The sequence below is a fragment of the Pezoporus occidentalis genome, unplaced genomic scaffold, assembly GCF_034315485.1.
Source record: "Pezoporus occidentalis ecotype Australia unplaced genomic scaffold, CSIRO_AGI_Poc_V1 ctg220, whole genome shotgun sequence".
Classification (NCBI taxonomy): Eukaryota; Metazoa; Chordata; class Aves; order Psittaciformes; family Psittacidae; genus Pezoporus; species Pezoporus occidentalis.
The window spans coordinates 1,508,363-1,524,203 of NW_026914073.1; the positions used below are offsets into that span (position 1 = coordinate 1,508,363).

The 15,841-nt window shown below is 47.8% G+C and overlaps 1 protein-coding gene across 3 annotated transcripts in view; it reads left to right on the forward strand.

The window, feature by feature from the left end:
• The first annotated feature begins 1,168 nt into the window (after positions 1-1,168).
• RUSC2 (RUN and SH3 domain containing 2) overlaps positions 1,169-15,841 on the forward strand; it is a 53,144-nt gene continuing 38,471 nt past the window's right edge. Inside the window, exon 1 of one of the 3 annotated variants that reach the window (XM_062620438.1) lies at positions 1,169-1,514. The gene's annotated coding sequence lies outside the window, so the exon portion shown is untranslated. Of the gene's footprint in view, positions 1,515-3,309; positions 3,619-14,599; positions 14,839-15,841 lie in introns of those variants that run through there. The other 2 variants (XM_062620440.1, XM_062620439.1) reach the window with 2 other exon arrangements.

Here is a 15,841-nt window from a genome sequence, read left to right on the forward strand (position 1 = left end):
AGAATGGGGTAAAACAGTGGGGTAAAACAGTGGGGTAAGAATGAACTGATTCGGTTTTGGGCACTTCTGGTCTAATGGGTCTCCTGTGGGAGTTACACACAGGTCACAGATTTTCTTATACATTTTATCAGCAAATCTGGAAGCACTTGAAGGAGAAAGGGACTGGTGCAGCATAGCCCAAGCTCACTGTGCTATACACAGTTGTGGCTGTTGCAGAGTATGTCAGCTCAATGACTACTGCCCAGCCAGTCAGATGAGATGCCTGGTGTTAGCTGTCTGGTCCTGCATTTGCTCCCCCTTGGCTTCTGATTTAGTTTATATCCTAATGGAACAAAATCTGCATTCTCAGACCCTCTTCTTCATATAACTGTGGGTGTTACTGTTATCCATCCAAATGTCTTGTCCTATGGAGAGGGGAAAGAGCAGGATGTTGTGAATTCCGCTATCCTTTCCAAGTCCTATGTTGCAATTTCCTTCACAGGCTAAATAGCAGAATGTCTCCAGTCTCCCTCCGCTGAGAACTGGGAAAGGCACTGCCCTGAAAAGTCTATTTACTGGAAATGAAGTGCCTTAGATTCTCATTCTAGGAGCACTAGTAGGACTGTTATTTGTTGCTCACCCTGTTGAAAACTCATCAAACCAACGTTCTTTTTCTGTGGAAGCTGGCTGGACAATAATGTCTTTATGTTTTTTGTCTGCCGTTCAGCTTGCAGCAGGGGGTTTTTAACTGCTTAAGAGCGAGAATGGTAACACAGTGAGATTTTGGGAACACTGGATTTGAATCCAGTTGTCTGGATTTGAATCATTCTACCTCCGCCTTTTTCCTTGGACCCAAGTCTATGCACTCACAAGCTCTAACGTTTGTGCCTCTTTCAATAGGATGATTAAAGAGTTTAAAGCCCCTGTTGTGCTGCCCAGTTCCCTGCAGAGAGAAAAGAAGTCTCCTGGCAGCCTCAAGCTGTTTTTAAACGAGACAAATGCTGGGGTGCCTGTCTGCCAGAGCCCCCAGCCTGCACACCGAGTCCCTTTTTAGCACGCTTCTCCATGCAGCTATATCTGGCTCCAGTTTTTTGCTCTGGGAACGTGACCTCATCGTTGTTTTTGTATTTCCAGTGATTCAGCCCTGTCCGGGGCAGGGAGGAGTCATTCCTGGTGCAGGCTGATGGGTGTTTGTGCGTAGCTGGAATTCCAGAGCAGTGCAACCCCAGCCCTTCCGCTGCCTTGACAGCTCAGCTGAGGCTGGTGCATTGCATTCCTGCCTGGCAGATGGCCTGGATGCAGCTGGTAGAGGGACCAAAGGTCCTGCTGTTGCAGGTAATGGGGGTCCCTGCCTTTGCAGCATACCTGCCGTGGTGAGGGTGAAGAAAACTGCAGGCAGCAGTTGTATGCCTGGGGAAGCCACAAGGAGTCTCCGCTTTATGGGTGGAAAAGGAGCCTCGCAGAATGCTCGGTACTGTTCACAGGCTGGCAGCATCCAGTAATGAAGTTAACTTTATAACATCCGCAGCAGCTTGGTAAGTGTCATGTTCCTTATTTCACAGCGGGGGAAACAGCGAAACTGAGGCAGCGAAAAGGGATGTGGTCTGCCGGAAGTTTTATGCAGCTGAGCTGGAAAAGCAAACTCCCATGAAGGGCTGCTGACTGTGCCCATCCTCTCCTGTAATGTCTGGATTCTTCCAGCAAATGATGAACATGAGCAGTGGGTCAGACTGAGGTGGGACAGTGCTTGTAAGAAAGAGCAGCTCCCAAACTGAGATGAGCGCAGGCTGTACAGATTGCTAAACCCCATTTTCTCTGGGTATCACTTTCATCCATCTCTCCAGGTGTGGTCAGAAAGCACAGGGGAGAGCTTATAGACAGGGCTCCACAGCCAGGGTCAATGCTGTGCTCCTAGGAGGCTGTCACAGGGCTGTCACTTGTGCTTTGACAGGATTACTGTTGCTGCAGATGTGGTGAGCCTTATTGCTGCCTTGATCTAAGCACTCTATACTGCCTCGTTTGAGCCATGGGACGTTGTGAATGGTTTCCAGACCCTTTGGGATCATCTGCTGGTTAACCATTCCCTGGCTGAGACCAGTTTGGCTGCAGAAGCGACTTAGAAGTTGCTTCACCCCTCAGGTAGGTATCACTAGGACATATATACCTATTACTTTGATGTCCGTGTACTTCCCTGATAGGTAGGTTTTTAACAGCACTCACTGATGCAATTGGCCTAAGTCAACTGTTTTCAAACCCCTGAGGCTTGGCAGTACATCTTTCAAAGGAGCACACACACACACACACCACACACATCCCCCCCAAGCTTCTACAGAACAGACATCAGTTGCTTCGTAGCCACATGAAGTCCTTGTTCTTTGTCACTGATTGTACCCAGAAGTCCCTGGTGTGAGCTTTATGCCTGTCTGGCACCACGCTTGCTGAAAATAGGCTATGCCTGCTGTGGTATGCATCCTGGAACAGCTCCTTCTCAGTCTCTGCTGAGGTCTTTCAGTTCTCGTTTAACAGGCAGTGGCTGAAACCTGTGAAACGACTCTACTGCTGGCTCCAGTTGTGGGCACAAATGGAGTCAATGTCCCCAAACCCTTTGACACATTGGTGCTTTGCCGAGACAGTTCCCTACCCCCTATCTTCATTATTTGGTGTAAATGCAGTTGTGATACAGCTTCTAAATTATCCTTAAATGGCAAGGAAAGAAGAATCCTAGGGAAAGAAGGAGGTACCAAAGGCAGAGAACTAGAGAGAAAAGGTAAGTCCCAAGGATGTGGAGCCCCCAAGCATGGGTAGAGGGTCTGGACAATGAGAATGGTCTCCTGCTTCTGTGTCACACGTATTCTCAGATGGAGCAATGCTGTGATCAGCCTTTCTCTCAGGGATGATGGGCTGCTTAGCATTATGTGCCGCAGATGGGCAGGGCTGTGGCTGTCCCAGGTGGGGCGAAGGATGGAGAATACATAGGTCTGCATTATTGCTACCATGTGCTGTGTATGGAGGATGCGAAGCTGGGGTGTCTCCCATCACTAATGGCCACTTCACTCGATGGCTTCCCCTTGCAGGCAGCAGCCCTGCGGCCCCCCTGCCTGCACGGGCAGGCCACGGAGCACAGCCCCATCACGCTCGCTTCTTTCTGAGCGTGCTGTAAATGGCTCGCTGTAACACGAGCTGCATTTCTGCCATAGTGCGCTCCACACTGCATCTGTATTTACACACTGGGGCTCTCATCAGTAACCTGGCCCTTGCATTGCCCGCAGCCCTGTCTTTCCCCCCTGACCACAAGCACGGCGAGTGGGACCAGCACCCTGGCACTGCCGTACCCGAGGACAGGCAGGTGACTGGCAGCAGGAGGCGACCCGCAGCCAGCTCCTGTCTGGAAGAAGTGCCTTGTCATGTTGCCTGCCTCCTGCCATCCTGCAGCAGCGGTGGAGCTGCCTGCAGAGGCTCCCCGCAGCACGGCTCGCTGATCCCTGAGCCGGCACGGGGACAAGCGGGTTTTGCTTTGGATTATCGCCGGCTCTGCATGCTGTATTCTTCCTGCGGCTCTCAGGCTATTGCTGCGGCACCCGGCTTCCTTCCAGCTGCAGTGAGCTGAGCCCACCGTCAGGGGAGATTGTATCTGGCAAGGTAGGAGATGATCCCTTCCATTTGTTCTGCTAAAAGTAATGTGGCCAGCCCTGCCCCTGCCTAGAAAGCATGTTCCAATGAGTGGTGTGCATGTGGTTTTGTTCTGCATTGTTCTGTAGCTCTGGGGAACAGTCAGTGTGCTGTGCGGGCTGTAGCCGCTATTACATGGGAAGAAAATGCGTATACCCTTTTTCTTTTTACCTACACATCGGAAAACAAAACTCTGGCTCCCTTTCTACCCCGGGATGCTGTGTGCTGAGGGCTCCAGAGCCTGTTTGTCTCAGCTCTCATTCAGCATCCTGTGCATGTTCTGCAGGTCACATCACCTGCTTCATCAGCCTTCATGTCTTCAGAAGACAAGAGACTAGACAGCAGTCTGAATGTGTCTTGGGCTAAAATAGGAGGGAGAAGAAGCTCGAGCAAGACAAAAATCAAGGAAGCTCAACAGGCATGGAAATGACTTTAGAGAATTATTTTTATCCCAGGAGATTAGACAGGGGAAGAGCTTCCTTTCCATGGATAGTCTCAAAATGTTTTTGTTTTTCCTCCTCCCGTCCCTTAGGGCAAGCTGTTCTCCTATGTAAAGGCCTGAAGCTGCTGTTGTCCCTAGGGATGAAGGACAGTCAGTCTTGTTGGTCTGGTGGTTTCTTTCCAGCAAACCTCACCTTCCCCTGTCACTGCACACCTTTACTGGGGCTGTGTAGGGAAAAGAGGTGATGACCAAGAAACCCTACCTCTTGCTGCAATAGCCAAGGATAGATAAAACAGGAGGGCAGCAGCATTTTCTTCTGACTCAGCAGGTGTTTAGGCAAAACTGTTCCTTTTTTAGCCCACAGCAGCTGGGATGTGCCTGCCCCTTTACACACAGCCATCATAGAATCATAGAACAGCTAGGTTTGGAAAGGACCTTAAGATCATTCAGTTCCAACCCCCTGCCATGGGCAGGGAGACCTCACACTAAACCATGACACCCAAGGCTCTGTTCAATCTGGCCTCGAACACTGCCAGGGATGAGCATTCACAACCTCCCTGGCCAGCCCATTCCAGTGCCTCACCACCCTTACAGTAAAGAACTTCCTCCTTATATCTAATCTAAATTTCCCCTGTTTAAGTTTGAACCTGTTCTATCACCCCCAAGCTTGCTGTACTTGGGCTTCCCCCCTGTGTGGACAAGAGTGCCTTAAACAGCATAGATGAGGATACCTGGCCTTTTACAGGTGATGGTTCACTTGTGAGGACTAGCCCAAACAACAAACCATGTTTTAGGGACCCCTGTATATCCCTAGTTGCTAAGCTGCAAGGAGGGAAGGGGGTCCTCTAGCTTTCCCTCTAAGCATATCCTACTGTGCTGCCAGTGGGTGTATAAATAGTGCCCACAGTATACTATTTTGGTGGCAAGCTCTTCCCAGGATTCATCCAAAGAGTTATGTGAGCAAGTGTTAAAAATATCACCAAGCCCTGCCCAAATGCTGGTGTCGTTTCAGCCAAAGTGTTGGGAATCTTCCATAGAAAGCAGACTTGGACCCTTGGGAGGGGGCAGCAGGAGGGGACCCAGCAGAGCTCCCCATGTTTTCCTCTTCCTTTTGCCCTGCTGACCACAGAGGACACTGACCCTCAGGTTCAGCAGGTGTGCTGGTCACCAAGAGGATGTGATGACTTTCACTTCTGGTTAGGTTATTTGCTACTGAGCTTTCCTGAGTGTTATCACTTGGTCTAATGACAGGTACAGGAAATCCCAGGAGGGGCTAACCTGAGCTTTAATCCAGCCTCTGCCAGCTCCCTGCTGGTGGTCGGAGCTACCTGCTTTGCTAAAAAGTCTTGGGCTATAGCAATGGCACATTTGGGGGTTCTGGCCCTGTGTTAGGTTTATCCCAAGGGCTGGTAGCCAGAGGTTATTTGTTGTTGAAGGCATATTAAATCTGTATGTTGAATTAACAAGTATAGCTCTGGACGTTTCTTGCTATCCATATAAACACAAAAGTTATTCCAGAATTCTGCCTTTTTCATGTTGTGGTCAGTGCCTGTAGCTGAAAACCAGGTCACACCATTTGACTGAGGAGCTGGAAGCTGCAGTTTGTTTCCCTCAGGCTGGGTTTTGCCTGTTGTTGGCCAAGCCCTATGCTAAGTATGCAATTCAGCTACTCTCATGGTGCTGCAGCATCAGCCCCTGCTGTGTGCTGGAAAACAGCAGATTCTACTGGAAAGCACAGACCCCATTGAGTCCTTGTGTTCACTGTATGGAGCCCAGAGCTCACAGAAATGCTTCTTGGAGAGTTCAAGGTCAAAAAACCTCATCTGAAGACTGAGATGCTCCTTCCTGCAGATAGATGATGTGGCTCCACTTTTGCGTGGCCTAACATGGGATGTAAAAGTTAACCCCTACATGAGTGGAGTGACCATTGCTGTTAATACATGGAGCATTGCACATGGATGAAAATGAAAAGAGATGAGATTTATCCTGGTTACAAACCCAGGGACAGTGCTTACTCTTACCTATTTGCCCTGAATGGAAAGCAGAAGTGTCGTGGACATTGGAGACCTCACTTCTCTTTCAGATGCTGGGGTTCAGGACTACAGCTCTATAGCTCCTTGGCTTCCACATTTGCATCCCCAAGTACAGCTGAGCTAGTTTCTGGCTTTGTAGAAAAGAGCCAGATGCTTCTGCAATCTCAGAGTACTTTACTTTCAGAACACTGGATTTATTTTAGGCTGATACAGAAAGTTGCTGTGAAAGCAGCAGGCATGCAGAAATTGCTAGAAAGGTCACAAGTGCTGTTTGTCACTTCATGCTTCACCTCCTCTGATACGGGATTACTAATTCTGCCAGATGTTCCCAGGGGTGGAGAGCAAGTCCCATTAGAACACCATGACCAAGGGTTTTCTCCAGCCATTGCACAGAGAATGAGAGCAGTTGCTCGTCTTCTGACTTGGACAATTGTATCTCACATGCTCAGACCTTCTCCACATCCCAGCTTTTTGCTGTGTGTCAAGATGCACACGTTGGGTTTGGAGTGCTTTCTTGAGTGCGTACTGAAAGCACAGATTTCAGAGTTGTTCTGGGATGGAAATATGTCATGGAGATGGAAAACATGTTTCTGTTTTTCCAGGAATATGCTCTGGGCAATCAGTCCTTCATCAGAGGCTTCCTGCTCCTCTGTTCCTCTGACATGTCCAGGCAACAAAGGAGCTCTGAGTCATCATCATTGCTGCTTACTATTAGGCCTGAGCAAATGCTCTGTGTATCATAAACCACAGAGCTCCTGAGGGCTCTTTAAGGGCTCTTTCCACCCTTGCATACTCTCGTTCCCCTGACTGAAATGTGTTTGGAGTGTATAGAGGCACATGACCTTGTTGTTGTCTTTAAGTACCTCTTTGCTGGATGTTTCTCAGTAACCTGTGCGGCGCCATAGCCCCACAGAATGGTTCCCAGCAGTTCCTCAAGTGCTGAGATGTTTCTATGGGGAACCGATGAAGAGCTGTGCCCAGCCCTTTCATCTGCTCCACACGAGGCTGGGCCCTGTTTCAGTCTGTTCAAATCAGTCTAAGCTTGGTGTGTTTGTCAGGCATCTCCAGTGACCTGCTTTGCCTTCCTGGCCCGCCTCATCCCTGGTGCCTGGACATTGCCTCTGCCAGCTTTTCTTTTCTGTTTTAAAGGTCATGGCAGGATTTTCTCCTGCACATGGATCCACTTTATCCCTGTAGCATTTATTTCACTGTTGGTCTATCTCCAATCTGAGCAAGACTGTTGCACACAATCAACAGGCATATACTTCCCATCTCTGTCTCTGTGTGCCAGCCTGCATATGGGATGTCTGCCTGTTGTTTGAACATGTCTTTTGGAGGAGGTAGACCTTGTACAGCTGGTTGCCTGGCAGCTAGGTGCTGCAAATTGGGCTCTTCTTGCCAATTAAGCATACACTGATAAGCACGTCGAGCCCAAAGGTTGTTTAATCATAGGCTGACCTGACATGGAGACCTCAAGTACAGGTAACTGATGGTCCGGGACAGCCTGCTCTGTTAGATGGGAATAGGTTAATAATAACCAGTGACAAACTTAGAAAGGTTCTCAGGTGTGGTCAAGGATCATCTTCAATAAGATCAAATTAATGAGAAAAAGTCTCTTTGCTGCAGTGGATGAAAGGAGGGTGAATCCTCTGGCTGAAAGCTGATGCTAAGCATATTCCATCTAGGAAACAAACCCAAACAAACAACCTGGATTATGCTTTTAGCAGCCAGGTGGATTAGCTATTGGATCACCTGGCGCAGGATGCTTTTCCATTCTCAGGCTATCCAGGAGCATGCTTCTGTTTCTTCAGGTATTCTGCCTCACATAATAAACTGCTCTCAGCTTTTAATCCTGCATTAGAGGATTCCTGCTCCTCTGAGTCAAACAGAAATCATATGAGAATAAAACCCCCAGAAGCCATGTAATTATAGTTCCCTGATCCAGGCATAGTGGACTCGGGCTATACTATTCCTTGTGTTTCTTCATTTCATCTCTCTAGAAGCTCCCAGTGATTAGGACATTATCTCTGCTGCATCCTTCATCTTAGCAGTCTAGTTCCTTCCCTCTGTTGGTGTCTCCTGATGCCACGGCACACTGGGCTGGCCAAAACCCTAAGATGGACATTTGTTTGGTGGCAAAGCCAGAGAAAGAAATAGTTCCCAATTTCTGACACTAAGGGCCTGTGAAAATTAACAGGAATGCCTGCCTCTAGAAAAGTATGCAAAGAGCATTTGAGGCAGACGAGACCATGGAAAACATTAAGAAAACCAGTTTTACCTCCTGAGTGCTGTGTTTTATTTGTGGAATAAAGAATGTCTAGTTTTATCTGTTATATATGATGTCTAACCAAGACTTCCCTGGCTGCTCCTCAGGGAGCATATTTCTGTTGTTGAGGATATGGAGTACAGCTTATTACTTGCTCAGGGCAGCAGCCTTTTATACATTTCAGAACTACTTTAATCTACCCTCTAGCTCTCTACAGAGAACTAACCCGCTTGCTTTGCAATTTACTCCTTTCTGGTTTTTCTTGCTCTGTTTGAACTCCCACCAGCTTGTCCATGTAGGACATGTCCATGAGGCATGTGCCAGGGCTGAGCAGAGAAGAAGGATTACTCCATGTCTTGCATACGACATGCCTGTTCATACAGGCCTACATACTGTTTGTCTGCTTCAAAGCAAAATGCCATTATTACTCAAGTTCAGCCTGTGATCTGCAGTAACCACAGATCCCTTCTGAATGAGCAGGTCATGCATGATGATTATGGGTGGGGACGTGCAATCTGTGCTGTGTGAGGTGTCATGGTAATGATCATAATTTATGTCAATTCGGTGTTTATGTATAGACTTTATACCTTCAGCTAACAGTACTGGTACTGCAAACAATACAGATGAAAGGTATAAAACAGCTGCTTCATCTGCAAGCCAGCAGACTAGATGAACAAAGGTGGATGGGGTCTCCAAGGATTAGTTACAAGACTCCATTACAGAGGCTTTTTAGAATGAATTTTCAGCGGTCTTTTTTCTCTTCCCTCTGCAGCTTTTCTATGTGCCTACTGGGATGTGGGTGCTCAGGAGCACAGGCAGTTTCTTGGGTGACACTGGAGTCCTGTGCCTGCCAATACTGGGCTGTAGAACTGCTGCTAAGTGGGTGTTTTTCGAGTGTGCCTTCAATAGTCTTTTTTAATCAGAGAAGAACAAGCTGTCTAGACATTGCTTTATCTGTCACTAAAACGTAGCTATCTGGAGCCAGGTAGCACTGCAGACCATCACTGTGTGTCGCGTTTGGGTGGTAAATGGAAAAACTTGGGGAAAAATCAGTACAAACAGTCATAATTAATATCACATGTCTCTAATACATCAGCTGGTGTTATGTGCTGCCTGGGCTTCATTGCAAAGGTGGGGGTGTTTGAGAGTAGGAAGGTCTGCTGGGAGCCCACTCTGTGGCAAGATGACAGATCTCACTGCTTGACTTCTCCTGTTTCTCTGAGCAGGGATGGCAAGGAAGTACTTTGGCATGGAGAGAGGGGCAAGTGTGGGTTTCAACTTGGAATACAGAGCAGTTTTCATGCTTGCTGTTGCCTTGGAAAACTGGAATATTTATGACTCAGTGCTGAAGCAGGAGGGCAGGAGGCCTTCTCCCTTCTTGGATGTGGCCTCTTCTGTGTCCAAGAGTGATGTTTTCCTTCTCCTCTGCTTTCCCCTTTTGTGCTGCATCCCTTCCATTGCGGTCCCTGTGAGCTGAGGCTTGTTTGCTGTGCAGTCAGCCTCACTTTGATTCAGCCCCTGGAGTGGAAATGGAATGTCACTTTGGTGTACATCATGGGAACCATGAGCAGTCACCTTCCTTGAGCAGTGTGTGCTGTGTACACAGGAGTATGTGGTTGTGCTTAGCATATAAACCGTGAACCATTTCATGGCTGCAGATTCAGCTCAGCATGGCAGCTTTTCAGCTGCTTAGTTGGAAATACATGATTTTTATTTGAGGTCAAAATACAAAACAGTGAATACAGAACTGCTGCTGCCAAATCCAGCAGCTCAAATATAGTATGTAATGTGGCAACTCAAGGCTTTCCTTTTGGCACTGGGGAACTAATAAGTTATGATGAAAATTATAGTTTAGGTAAGTTGTGCTGTGTAGCATTGATGTCATTTTGGAAGCCAATTCTAATAGAAGCGAATCCAGTAACACCTTAATACCACTGTTGCCATGGGCTGCTCAGACCAATTGATTGCCACAGAAGGTGTATCTTTTTTGTCATAACACCGTTTCTGCTCCTTTTGCCAAGTCTTTCCTTGGTGAAAGAGTCTGTATTCCCACTCGGCATATCATCAATACTTGTGTGAGTGCTTGAAGAAACAGAGTTGGTCTTAGAGCTGAGCTCTTGCTACAGACACTCTGAAATCTCAGTCTGGATCAGTTATGTCCAGGTCTCTCTTTAATTTCAGGTTTTCCATACAGCTTCATGAGCTCGGGTTATCAGATTGAAGCTGAGATTTCAGGCATGACTCAGGAGCTCTCTGTTTCTTTTTTGTTCTGATCTCCCTCTGCCTAAAAATGTTCAGCTATTTCTTTGTGCTCTTGCTTTGGCAGTACCAAGTGTTAGGGCTAAAAGATGGCACCAGGGTTGTAGGAACACTTGTCCCTTTCCCAGTCTTCTGAGTGATTCACATCTCCTTATTGCCACAGTCTCCTGGTGTAAAATGTTCATAGCAGCACTTTCCTAGAGAAAGAGTACAACCATAATAGAATCCTGGGCTGGAAGGGACTGGAGACAGGCAGCTGGTTGTGGGCTGGGTTTGGTTTTCCCATAGATATCTCACAGTATTGTAGAGGTATGTGGAACTCAGCCCAGCCCTGTTGGGGAGCCTTGCCAGCACTAGCCCTATCTGATAGTTGTGACTTTTTATGGAGCTTGTGAAAGTCTCTGTTCCTGGGCAGTGAGGCATCAGCCACTAGCAATAGGAAGGATTAGACCTTTGGGTAGAAATTAAGGTAGTGACTGGGATGGAGGAACCACCTTGCTCAGTATGGTTTTGCCAAAATATGTTGCTTATTGGTGGTCGTCTAGGGAAGAGGGGCAGCAGGGCAAACAGGTATCATATCTTAGTAATCTTTTTCCAGGGGATTTGCTAAGTCTATTTATTTTATCCCTTTAGTGAGCTGAAATGGATCCCTCAGGTGCTTGCCCTGCCTCCCCTTGAACCTACATGAGCTTCTTGCATCCATACTACGCTTGAAAACTAAGAAGCAGTAAACAGACTGCAGGAAGATAACAGGAATGTTGAAAGAGGAACTACTGGTGTGAAGGGAAGTTGTTGGAGGAGAGTAGTCTCGAAATGGAAGCTATTTGATACATTAGACAGTGCTCTGAGCAGTAAAAAGTAAGATTATACTAGTGATGGTTCCTTAAGACATAAAGCAATGAAGCATCATCAGAGGCAGTTGAGGATTATTCAGCGGGAAGAGCTGAGATGTCCTTAAGGAATAATACAAATGAGAACTGGATAGCTCAAAATTAGGTGGTTGTGTGCATCAGAAGTGGGCAAAAAGTGCAGCTCCAGCTGGGAGCTTACTGGGAAAAGAGAGAGACAGAGAGAAAGCCAGGGTTTATCAGTGCTGCGCAGGAAAATTGTTAACATCCAGTATGATGCAGCCATGAAAAATATAAATGTCATCCAATGTGACACATTGGAAAAAGTATTTATAGCAGAGATGGAGAAATTTTAGTGTATTAAGGCACAGTGAGACCTTGCTTAAAAGGCTGTGTACATTTCCAGTTGCTTTCTGAAGGCTGTATGCAAACTGGGTCAGGTCCAGAGAAAGGATGTGTCTGATCAAAGAACTGGAGAGCCTACCTAATGTGAAATGATTTAAGAACTCAAATGATATAACTTAAAACACAGGCTGGGTAAACACTGACGTTAAAGCTCGTTTTTGGAACATGAGTGAATAGGGGTGAGATGTGCATGGATAAGTTGGAAATTTAGAGAATGTTCTTAAACATCAAAGGAACAAATTTAAGGAATTAATTCTGCTAAAAGGCAGTTAGTAAGCAACAAGACATGACCAACCCGGGGAAAAAAACAGCAGCAACTTCCTCTTTTCAAGCCCTAGTCCTGAAGAAATCAGTACTGCTGTTACGGGAAGCAGGCAGGGCTCACTGGGACAGGATCATCATGGGGGGTTAGTGAATCCTGCTGTTGTGAACATGTTTGCAACCAGCATATTCCCACAGACTACTGTGCTTCTGTTCTCAGATGCTCTTGAAAGGCTGTTTCGGTGGGGACTGGCTGGTCATCCCTTGTGGAAGTGTGAGGACTGGGAGCTGGCATTGCCGCTATCCCAACATGTGCTTTTACCAATCTGCTTGGATTTTTTGGCCCTTCACCCGAAAGCTCCTATATTTGTTCCCACTGAATAGAAAAGTTGTCAAGCACATGTTGGTAACGATCAGCTGTATTGATCTCTGTGTGTTTGAGAGATGCTGATTGACCTTGAAGGGCAGGGCTTGCAGTGATGGGAAATTATTTTCCTTTCTGAGGATTTTTATAACGTTCTCAGTATCTCCTGCTTTGCTGTTGGCCTCTGTGTTCTGGTTCCCCTTGCTCCAGTTTGGTAGAGCCATGCTCTTAGTTCAGCTCTGACCAACAGCCCTCTCTGTGGCACGGCTGAAACAGACTCAGTGGTAATAGGTGGGGTCGCCGTGTCTTGGGGATTCAGATTTCTGCCACGAGCAATGAGTGAGTGGGGTGGGATGGCACTGAGCTGTTCCTACCTTGCTCTTGAGTGTTCCAGCATGTGGGAAAGAGTGAAGATGTCCCTCCCTTCTGTGACCATGCTACAAATGGGGTGGTCATGATCAGCCAGAAGCTGTAGCTTAGGCATGTTCATGCTGCAGATAGCAGAAGTAAAGGCACAGATTATGGCAATGAGCTTGCTGTTTCTCTTTGCTTGAGAGGCATGGACACACTGAAGGTAATGAGGGCTAGGTCAAAACATATACCTTTTAGGAGGAGACAGCAGGCAGCTCCCTGTGCTGGGATATAGCTGTGAGCTGTGGTGCAGAGGCAGCAGCCCTGGGGCTATCTGGCTGTTGTGAGGGTGGTCAGATTGTACAGCATGCCTGACAATGATGAGTAATTAAAGACCTGTTTCTTGGTGTCACAACTACAGCCCTGGCAGCTGGCTGTCATCTGGGGCTAAGCTGTTTCCAGCTCATGGATCACCAGAGCACTTCTGCAGCAAACAGGTGGGAGGCTTGGGCTGCCGAAGGACAATTTTGCTGTATGATGTCAATAGAAGTGAAAAGGTTTCTTCATCCTTGTATGTGGGGGTGTGCTGACCCTGGCAGCCAGCTCCTGCATGGTACATGAAGGAAGGAGCCCGAGGCCAAGACAGAAATGTGCTGGCCTTTTTCCCACCTAGATGGTCTATATGTGTCTTGGTTGATGCCAGCAAGTGCCTCCAGGTACTCACACAGCTCATGTCCAATGTCAGTGCAGCACATGGGGCTCTCCCAAAGTGGTGAGCTCTGCTGCAGCCCAGCACTGGGAATGGGATGTGCCTCCTTACTGGAATTCGTGGGTGGGAGAACGTGTTGTGCATTGAGTTCTCATATCCCTGCACAACACCTGAGATGTCTGTGAGTAATGAGGCTGACATTGCTTCGTAAGCAATTTTGTCATGCCAAGCTGTGGGGTGCATGGGAAGCACCTCTCCCTACCTCTCCAGGCCCTACAGTAGCAGGGACCCCTGTTTACTGTTGAGGCAGACATGTTCTGGCACCTCCACATCCCTTAACTTGCTTCTCTAAGCAGCACAGTCACCAGCCTGCAGTATCCCTGTTCTATTCCTTGCATGAGACAGCCATGCTCCCCTTCTTACACTGACTCATATCTGTGATCAAAGAGAAGTCATCTCCTAGAAGACAGTCCTCAAGAAAGAGCTTTTTTCTTCCTCATTAACGTCTGTAATCTCTTTATACCGAGGAAGGTTTGAGACAGCGCATCATATTTTACTGCTGTTGCTGAGAGGGACAGATCCTAGATGGGCAATGCAGCAAAGGGGTATTTGCTGCATCAGCTTGGGGTCATAGGAACATGCTGAACGTGTTTGGGGGATCAGGATATAAACTTTTATGTTGGGAACAGATATGTAAATAAAAGAGTTTCTCAGGGAGCCCCCTTTCTGCTCATTGCTTTGTCTGGCTCTTAAAACAGCCCCCTGACTCCATCTGCTCTGGTGTGCGTGTCTGCTACACTGCTGTCAGTGAATTGGTTAATGCCAGTGTCCTGTGGCTGGGACAGGGATGCAGGCAAGCACTCAGCCTGCCAGCATTTATACCTCCTGGCGTCAGCATTGGCAATGCTCATGGAGGACCGGGGAGGGCACCGAAATAGTTTCCATTCTCCTCTCTGCTGTGGGAACAAGTCTCCTGGGTAACAAACGCTCCTTGTTCTGCACAGAGCTCCACAGCTGAGACTCTCTGTCTCCTTCCTCGCTGCTGTTCCCCGACTGCCCCAGCTGAAGGGGCCGGAGACGTCTGCTTGCGCCTGCCTTAATTAACGCTGACAATACAATGGGACTGTCCATACGGGGGTCCAGGGTCTGCACACTAATGGGAATACAGTAAATAGTCTGATTTACTGCAGCTTGAGTGGAGCAGAACCTGCCACGACTAGCTTTCTGCTTGCTGTAATGGCCAGACATGGAGGTAGGTCCCTTGATCCTGCATCCTCCCTTGGGGCTTGTCCCTGTTACCTGAATGGTGTGGTCTTCTGTCTGTATGGTGTGGTTCCTGAGCATCCAAGGAAAGGCAGGCAGTGGGCTGGGGAGTGTGGAATACCACAGATAGGGCAGATGCATCAGCCTGTCATGAAGGACCTGCGGAGCCTGGGCTTTGGGATGGGGTGAGGGATCATTCCCAGTGTTTTGGAGGTGAGTAGCAGAGCCAGGTCTGTGGTCCTGCTCTAGTGTATTCTGAACACACTGCACAGCCTACACCCAGCCCAAGGCCCTTTCCTCTTGGGTCTCTGCACTGGGGGGAGTCCTGGGCTCCTGCCTATGGAGCTTTTGGTGGGAGCCACCCACCAGCTGCTGGGTTTTCAGACAGAAATCTGATCTGAGAGATTTTAAAGGTTTTGAGTGGTTTGGGATCCAAGACAATTGGCAGCCACATCCAGTAATGAGTCTAACATTTTTCTGGCGTGGTGTCCTGGGTTCAGCTGTAACAGTCATTTTTCTCCTTCTTAGTAGCTGGTGCAGTGCTGTGTTTTTGGCTTTAGTCTGACAACAATGCTGATAACACACCAACGCTTTAGTTGTTGCTCAGTAATGTTTACCCTGATCAATGACTTTTCAGTCTCATGCTCTGCTAGTAAGGAGGGGCACAACAAGCCAGGAGGAAGCAGAGACAGGACCCCTGACCCAAAGTAGCCAAAGGGGTATTCCATACCACAGCACGTCATGCCCAGTATAGAAACTGGGGGGAATTACTCTGAAGGGCCAGATCACTGCTCAGGTCTGGCTGGGTATCAGTTGGTGGGTGGTGAGCCTCACTTGTGTTTATTGATTTTTTTCTCCTTCCCTTTTTAGTTTTATATTCTCTCCACTTGTTGTTTCCCTTCTCATTATTATTAGTAGTGGGTTTATATTATATGTTAGCTACTGGACTGTTCTGATCTCAACCTGTGGGGTTTGCATCCTTTAGATTCTCC